The sequence below is a fragment of the Amblyomma mixtum genome, chromosome 2 (genome assembly GCF_055824585.1).
Source record: "Amblyomma mixtum isolate Tamu chromosome 2, ASM5582458v1, whole genome shotgun sequence".
Taxonomy (NCBI): domain Eukaryota; kingdom Metazoa; phylum Arthropoda; class Arachnida; order Ixodida; family Ixodidae; genus Amblyomma; species Amblyomma mixtum.
This window is the reverse complement of record NC_143013.1, coordinates 220,513,681-220,522,243: the sequence shown is the minus strand read 5'-3', so window position 1 is coordinate 220,522,243 and position 8,563 is coordinate 220,513,681.

The window sequence follows — 8,563 nt, the reverse complement described above, 5'->3', positions numbered from 1 at the left end:
TTACATCCCTTCCTTTTTGAGAATACTGGCCAAGGTTTCGCTGACTTCGTCTTAATCAAAACTTGCTTGCATTTCACTGTACCCTTCGGACATGACTTTTTGGCAGTGTTCTTCCCACAAAGGCTACAAGAACAAGACGCACTGTTCGCAACATCAAACCCTACTGAAAAAAAGGTCTATGATGCAATAACCTCATAGAGGCTTCATCATAGAATATCGTGCAATTTTTATGACATATCATACAATTTGTATGATATTCTGTGACATCTCTATGATGACTGTGTGATTTTACAGAAATGTATGACATTTCTATGATAATTTTCTATGATTTGTATGATAAGTATATGATATTTGTATGACAAACTGTATGAGTTTATTGCATCATACAACTTTTTCCAGCAGGGAACTGATGAAGAAGGGGGAGGTGTAGTATCATGAAGGGCGAAGGATGATGTGACTCATGTGAGCTGTTGCATAGGTAGGGAGAAATTGATGTTATTTTTTAAGAGCGGTTATTTTGCAACGGGGGATCGGTCGTGGGTGGTAAGGGGGCGGGAGAGAAAATGACAGTAGGGGGGTCTCCTGTTGTGCCTTTGCTTCCTCTTTTTTTTCCCCCTTTTACTTTTCCTCTAGTCGTAGAGCGCAGACCGTGGTTGCTTCTTGAGTGCGCTGTTTTTCTGCTCCCTACAGTGAAACAGGACGGAGTCAGCGCCTCTGCGAAAACGGCCCGGAAAGGTCTCATACATGAACGCACTCTTGTCTCTAGGCTGTCATAAGAAAAAAAACTTACAACCCGTAATGTGTCAGTCCTGGCGAAGGGGCACTCCATGCGCGAAAGAAATCTCCCAAAAATGACATCAGAGCTTTTGCAGAGGATCAGTTACATTCTTTAATGCCTTCCACCAGCTTAAGGACTTCCACCAGCTTTGTTAAAAGCAGAGCGCGTGGTCATGGCGTGGTACGAAGAGTTGCACAAAAATAAATTTCGGACGATTTAGCGCGGTTACTCCACATGCGCAGGTGCGCCCGCACTCCGGTTTTCACTGAGGTTGCGGTGTTCGGATCCATTGCGCACGGATGCTGTTGAAGAAATGATATCCAAAACACAGCGCAAGAGACTGGCAGTTTAGGATGCGGGATGCTCGGTTGCGGCGATGTAGTTGTCTAAAATTGATCTGTTCGCGCTGGCCCGGGTTCGAAACCCACTCGCAGCCGTAAAACATTTTCGATTATTTTATTTCAGGTGAAGCAGGCTTCAGACATACAGACAGACCACGTCGAAATCGAGAATTCAAGCCTTAGTGCCGCACCAAAAAATGCGACCCCGTCAGCTGGCTGTTGTTTTACCAGTTTGTGGAAGTGGCGGTTGATAAAAAAACGGCCGCTCGATGGAACCGCATCACCGAGTGGCCGTGGTTCTCGTCTGCTCACTTACTGAAAAATGCGACACGCTGAAAGGCTTTTCCTAGAGCCTTTGCTTCGTTCCTTCTCATGAAACGTCCGTGCACTGTGTTACTATGGCTTGTGTGCAGTATCAAATAAAACAAACCATTGTGAACGGACGAGACCTTTCAGCGGCCATGTAATTGGTGAAAGCTTCAAAAACCGCGTGTTCTCGCCTTGTGTGGCTAGAAACCAGTCGAATGTAGCAAACTTTCCGTTTCTCCAGAGATCATCTGGCGACGACAAAGCGTCGAGGCTCCAATGTCACTATATCAAAAACAAAAAGAAAACGCTCAGAGTAGAACACAAAAATCACAGGACGTGATTACCACTGTAGAACGCGAGATTTCAGGTGATGAAATTCGTATTTCTTATTGGCATTTATTTTCATATTGCTTTCAATACGCATGGCCTCACTATTCTTTCACTCGTGATGTAACTGTGCTCGTACCTCTCAGACGTCAACGCCAACACCGACGATGCACAACCAAGAAACATGCACTCAACAGCTGTCGATGTTAATACGTCGCAGAGCGTGCACTGAGAATGCAGACAACGAAGGCAGCTCCGTGGAAGATACCCGCTTTCACTGTGGGTCGCTTGGCGGCCTTGATATCCGCTGACGCACCCTAGCATACTCTCGACGTGCCGCATTCATTGTGTCTGAAGTAAATGGACAACTTGTAGAATTGCAGGAAAGCTTATTTACATGAAGGTCTCTTCAAACCAAGAACCCTCGTTCACAGACCGCGTTTCCACTTCCTGCTCGGCTGGCTCAAGGGGTTAGCGCGAAGGGGGATGGGTCAGTAGCCCTCCATTGTATCGTTCTTGGAAGAACGTGAGGGGGGCTGCTCCCTAATATGCCGGAACCTGAAGCCTCGACGCACGCCTCCAGCCATCGAGATAGTGTAAAAAGAAGTTGCCGAAAGGTTACCATGATGCGTTCTCTTGACAAGTACCTGTCCCGACCCGCTCCTCACATCCTTTCCACAACTTCTGTCTTATATTGAAAAAGGGACATCTCCCCCCTCATTTTTCGAACGAGAATGTTCGGTTGAAAAATTGTTGAGGGCACTCGATATGCTGAAAGTGTGCTCCAAGGGCCCTTCTTTGGCGTACGCGCTCAAGGTGGGCGCTCTTGGAATGCCACAGAACCGGTATAAGCATGCGCACTATAGGAGACGTCACCGGACAACCACCGGAACGCACGGAAGTGGGGTCCGGTTTACGACATTCGGAGGACAGCGGGGCTCTCGGCGACTCTTTTCTTTATGGCTTGAAGCTCTATCAGGTTCCCAGAACTTTTCGCGGTTCGAGTTGCCCTTCAGAACACCCAACCTCTTTTCTTCACGGCTCGAAATTACTTCCGTCGGCTTCAGAGGGGGAGCCAGCCAGCACCAAGAACATGGAGGTGCATGCCCTTTTTCGGCGCCCGTTCGGCGTACGCCGTCGCTGTACTGCTTGCAGCATCGGTTCATGTTTGGTAAATTCGGTATGCCAGGCACTCGGGCAAGTGGTTTGTCAGCGGAACGTTTTATAATATCCGTTCTAGAAGCCGCGCAGCAGCTGCGTGAAAGTGTGGAAGTTAAGCTGAAAACGATCTGGCTCCCGTGAGAAAGTCGGAAAGAGGAAAACATATTGCGTTAGAGCTGCGCTGGCTGGACTGTACAGAACAAAGACCCACACGTACTGGTAGTACACGAATGCGTGTAGGCCGGTTTATTGAAGTGAGCGTAGTTCTAACATTGCAATCGCACCAACTAACCCTGTTACAAGTAGAGATGCCGTGTTTTCGGTATCCGTTAAACTCCGTTAAACTGCGAAAAATGACCCCCGCGGCATTTTGATACCTGGAAAACCAATAAACACTGATTTTCAGCCGTCCTTGAAGAAAAGAATGCCAGTTTCAAGTGAAGAAATGTACTCTACTTTTTTTTCTCTAGTTCACCCGGAATACAGCCGCACTGAACTGTCCTTGGCACCATTCCTTTCAATCGAAACCAAATTCTGTTGTCGCGTTCCTTTGTCTTCTCTTTACCAGCGTGACGGTTTTCAAGTGTGTAGGTCAGGCATAAGTTTCCTGTAACGAGGAACGCAACAGGACACGAGAGTACCCAGGACAAGCTCCCCACCCGACAAAATCTTCTGCTCTTTCCGCTCAGCAGTGCTTACAGGCTCCAGGGGAATACGGCGGGATTTTCACATTGCCTGCACGTCTCTCTCATTGCCAGTTTGGCAACTTGCCACTGTGGTTCCCCTGAGAGCTGGTACTTTTTTTTAGCGTTCATTCATGTTCTTGGTTTCTGGAGAGCAATCAAACAAAAGGTGAAAAGCTCGAGAGCCTGCTAGCAGTACTCTCTATCCCCGAAGACATGACTCTATATATAGTTTTTGTGAAGTGTAATCACGTGGTATAGAACATCGAAGCAATAAACACAGCAATAAAATCATTGAAATCAGAGGAGGCACTTGTCTGCCGCGTGTACTCAATCCTGGTTCATCTAGCCTGCACCTTCACTGGTCAATACCTTCCTGAATGGTCAGCGTTTGGTGCGAAGGCCGATATATTCGCTACTCGAGAAGCTATGAAGTCCGCGAGAAATATATGCGCAGCTTCCGCGAAAACTCACTTGATAGCGATGACTTCTGGCATCAAGTGCAAGTTGTGGACCCGTTCATAGAGCAGGAATTGATGACAAAGAAGTCTTTAATGGATTAATTTATCGTGTTGTGAGCTCTGCAGACCACCCGTTTTTGAAAGAAGGATCTCAGAATAATAGCTGTTCAAAATTACGTCTGCTGACGTTTGCTTTCACAGCTTATGGAGAGCGCGCTGTAGAGAATGGCCGGTCTTGTTAAAACCATCTCTTGATTTTCTTGCCATCCCCCCATCAAGCGCAAATGTAAAACGTGTGCTTTCTGACCGCATTCCTCCGATGGCTGACAAATCTCTCAATGTACGTGTCCATTTTTTTTCACTACGTGTAAATATAACATTTTATACTCTTTAAAGCCTTATAGTTCCATTACGAGAAAATCCGGCGCCGTGCGTTCGTCGTTCCAAGTATTTGCGTGTGTATGTACTACATACAGTACAGACAATGCAAGTGATGCCATCACTGGCAAAGGCTCAATGCGGTGGCAATATTCCCAACTACATTCGCGCCAAAATTTTGAATAACCTTACGTCGTACAGCGTTCCGTTGCTGTCATAGCATTTCTCTTTTATTTTTACTCGTTTGGGCATTAATTCATTGGGTAGGGTGCTTGGTATGTGTTTAATAAAAAAATGCAGGTGCGTTATATTTTCTCCAGTAACTATACAGCCGCTTTACAACACCTATCCCGATAAACGCCGGTTTCTCTCCGGCATTGAAAGTAGAAAGCGAAAATCATCGAACCAAAGAGAAAAAATAAACACCATATAACCCCCAAATGGAAAAAAAAAGAAATACTGAAAACACGGAACCCTAGGTTTTTTAGTGAAACGCCTTAGCAACGAAATAAAGCACCCAAGCGCTTTCCAAGAGGCGCCATATGGTGCGTGCGTCATTATTTCAGAGGACGAGGCAAGCACAAGGGCCCCTGCCTCATTCCAGATGGACGCAATTGCAGGACAAATCTATTCAGGGTGTTTCACGGAACTTGAACCAAAGATTAAAAAAAAGGGGTTGCTGCGTAGCTAGGTGAAACCAACGACATGTTTTTGCTCACTGTGTGGCGCTCCTCAGAGTATCTCTTATTTTCACTTAATTAGTTACTTATTTAAGATCAATTATACATAATTTTAACGTTTACTGTAAGGGAACGTGCATTTTGTAAAGTTGTACAGGGGCGTTACGAAAGAACCGATCCAGTTTTTTGTAGCAACGTACGTGGCCCTTTTTTCGAGTTTTCATGGAATGCTCGCTAAATATGAAAAAGAAAAAACACTTCATTGCGCTCTCGCGCTACTGCATTGTAGCGCTGCCAAGCGCGTTCTGAATGAAGCGTGCGCGCTCACCTTCTGGAAGTGATCAGTCGACGCCGCTCTTAGCATAATCTTGAAAGTGCGATCAGCACATTCTTCCAGCATGGAAAGCGCACGGCGTGATCTGCCAATTGCGATAGGGCTTTTATGAGACATCGCGCAGGCAAACCAAAAAATGAAGTAAGCTCGTAAGTATACTGCATGATGGCTATAGGCCCTAAGCAAAACTCTGTGCGTCAGCTTTGCTTCAGAGCAAAAGCCCCTTTACCATGGCAAGGCGGACCGTCCCAGGGGGAGAAGCTGGGTGCAGCGCTAAAGTCTCCTATTCCACGCTTTATGCTCATGTACACTAGGCTTGTGTCTTAAGGTGTGCGTGCTGTAACTGAGATTGAAGCTTATGACACATGTTTCTTGTTAGCCGATATGACAATGCCCCGGCTGATTCTGAAACCGTTTCTGGCGTGCAGAAATTAGTTTCAGACAAAAAAATTTGAGCGAAAAATTTACTTTCGTAAACACAAAAAACAATTAGCGTTATGTAGGACGTTTACTAAACGCAATAACGAAGCTACCTCAATTTCTGGCTCCTCAACGCAAATGTATTTTTTCGTGGCTGTCAAACTTCTTAAGTTCCATTATTTGTTCAGTTCACTCTCCATCTAACCACTGTCCAGGCTCGTGAGCTTATCTCGTCCTATCTATGCCCATTTACCTCATCCTTCACAGTTAAGATACCTTCCCGACCATGTTGTTAATGATAGCAACTGTCAGGCTTTTAGGGCTCCGCTCTCTGATTATCGCAGCAAAATCTTGTCCCGTTGTCTCGAAAAAGTTCTGTGCCGCTTATGGGACGTTTAGTCATGTCTTATGTGATGTGTATACTTGCAGTAATTTTTGACAAATCATCGCTCGAAGTCGCACGAAGAAGGCACAGAGCCCTGTTAGCCGCGACCCGACTTTTCCTTTTCTTGCACGCCAACAAAGGGAGCACGGAGGGCAGCCGCACAGCCAGCCCGCCTTGAACACGCTGGGTGAGAAAAGAAAAGATAAACGCAATACGGCTGGTTTCTTGACACACAGGCTGAGGACACGTGGTTTTCGAAGCTTCCACCAATTACGTGGCCGCAGAAAGGTCTTGCTCCACATGGCAGTGGAACAACAAGCGACCTGATGCGATCAACGTTTTTTTTTTTTTTACCCGGTGGTGAGGCTTCTTAGTGTTCGCCTAGGTCCGTCTGTATGTCTGGAGTTTTCTTGACCTTAAATAAAATTAACTAAAAGAAAATACCTTACGGACTGAGTGGGTTGCGAATCCGGACGGCGCGACTAGATTAGTTTTGCTGGCCACTGCATCAGACCACTACATGACTGCCTTTTGTTCTATGTACATGAACCATGTTCAAACCATATGGAAAACAGTAGCAGATCGACATGACACGTAATACGACACACCTCAGCAGCACAGCACTCGCTCTTACATCACCGCAGCCGAACATCCCGTGTCCTAAACTACCCGTCTCTCGCGCTGTGCTTTGGGTATCTTCTGCATCAACTTGCAGCCGTGATCAGTGCATTCGAATATCGAAACCGCAGTGCTAACACACCTAATTCGCATTTGCCGTAGCCACGACAAATGGACCAAAATTTATTTTTGTGCCACTCTTTGTGCCTTGCACTGCTCTCTTCACAAAGCTGGTGGCAGTCCTGCGTAACCAGGACGTCAGAGAATGCAACTGATTCTCTCCAAAAACTGATGGGATTTTTGGGAAATGTTTGACCGCTTCAGTCAGGAGTGGCACATTAGCAGCTGTAAGTTTTTTTTTTTTTTTACGTGAGCCGGCAAGGATGCGTTCATGCATGAGACCTTTCAGGACCGGTTTGGCAGACGCGCCAGCTTTGTCGTTCTTCAGCGTCGGAAGTAAAAAAAAAACAGCGCACTTTAGAAGAAAGCTCGGCCTGCGGTCCACGGCTCGAGGAAAAGTAAAAGGGGAAAATAAGAAAGGCGCACGGAAAGGTACAGCAGGAGACAGCACCCTCTCCCTACTGCCCTTTGCTCTCTCCTCCCCCTTACCCCCGCAACCGGTCACCTACGTACCTCTTGAAAATAACGCCCTTTTCTCCCTGTGTTCGTCATCCATTTAATTCTGCGAATCTTGTGTCGCGTTGTCATAGCCTTTCTGAGAGGAACATATTGTCAAAGAGTTGTGTCGGAAGGGTAGCGTGAAATTCAAGCAAGTTTAGGTTGAAAGCGATGCCCAATTCTTCCTTATTTATTTTAAAATCAGCGATAGCAGTGCTTTGAGCATGCGGTTCGCGGGCGGTTCGGTTGTTCGATTCCCAGTGCCCCCCGGGTACCTATCGCTTTCCAATACATACAAATTTTTTCGTGGTTTCTCTGAGGTGAATTGACTCGAAAAATGTCTTTCACCTAACCTTATGTAGAAGAAAACACTGTTCCATGGCGCTCTTTGGTGCAAGGCGGCCCTTGCACCATTAAAACTTGTCAACAAAAGAAAACATCCTTATGGGAAAAAACGCAACGAAAACAATTCTACGCGTAGGCTAAGTACACGCCAGGAGCAAAAACGCGTATGCAATCCGTACGTAAAAGGCGTCAGCAAAACCTTGGCCCGCATTCGCGGAAAGGAAGCGGTGGAAACTGGGTACCAGCCGGACATCATTATCAGGAGCCTCCTCCCCTGTCCCGAAGACCCGTCGTCCTACAGAAAAGATGCAAGGCGTGGTACGCAAAAACCCTGCTCGAGTGCATGGTGTCTAGAGCGGCGTTTACTTGAAGGGGTTTAGTTGAGGAATTCAGTTGAAAACCGGTTACTGGTTTCATGTAAACACCGCACAGTCGGTTCCGGGAGTCGAGGAAGCCAGTCCAGTCAACTCCGCTGCAGGGGGGGGTACTCGCTCAATCCCAACGGAAGATAGCACGTAAACCGGATAGAAACGAAGAGTCGGGTTAGCGGGAGTGGAGAGCATAAATTACGATCCTGTTTTTACGCTTGCGCCATCGCGCCTGCGAGACAGCGGTGCCGTGCCGCAATCTTGGAGGCTGCCACTGCCCTCACCCGCTGCGCTGCTCGACGCTTGGTGTCGCTGCAGTTGAACCGGTCTCGACTCGCTAAAATCTAGTTCATGTAA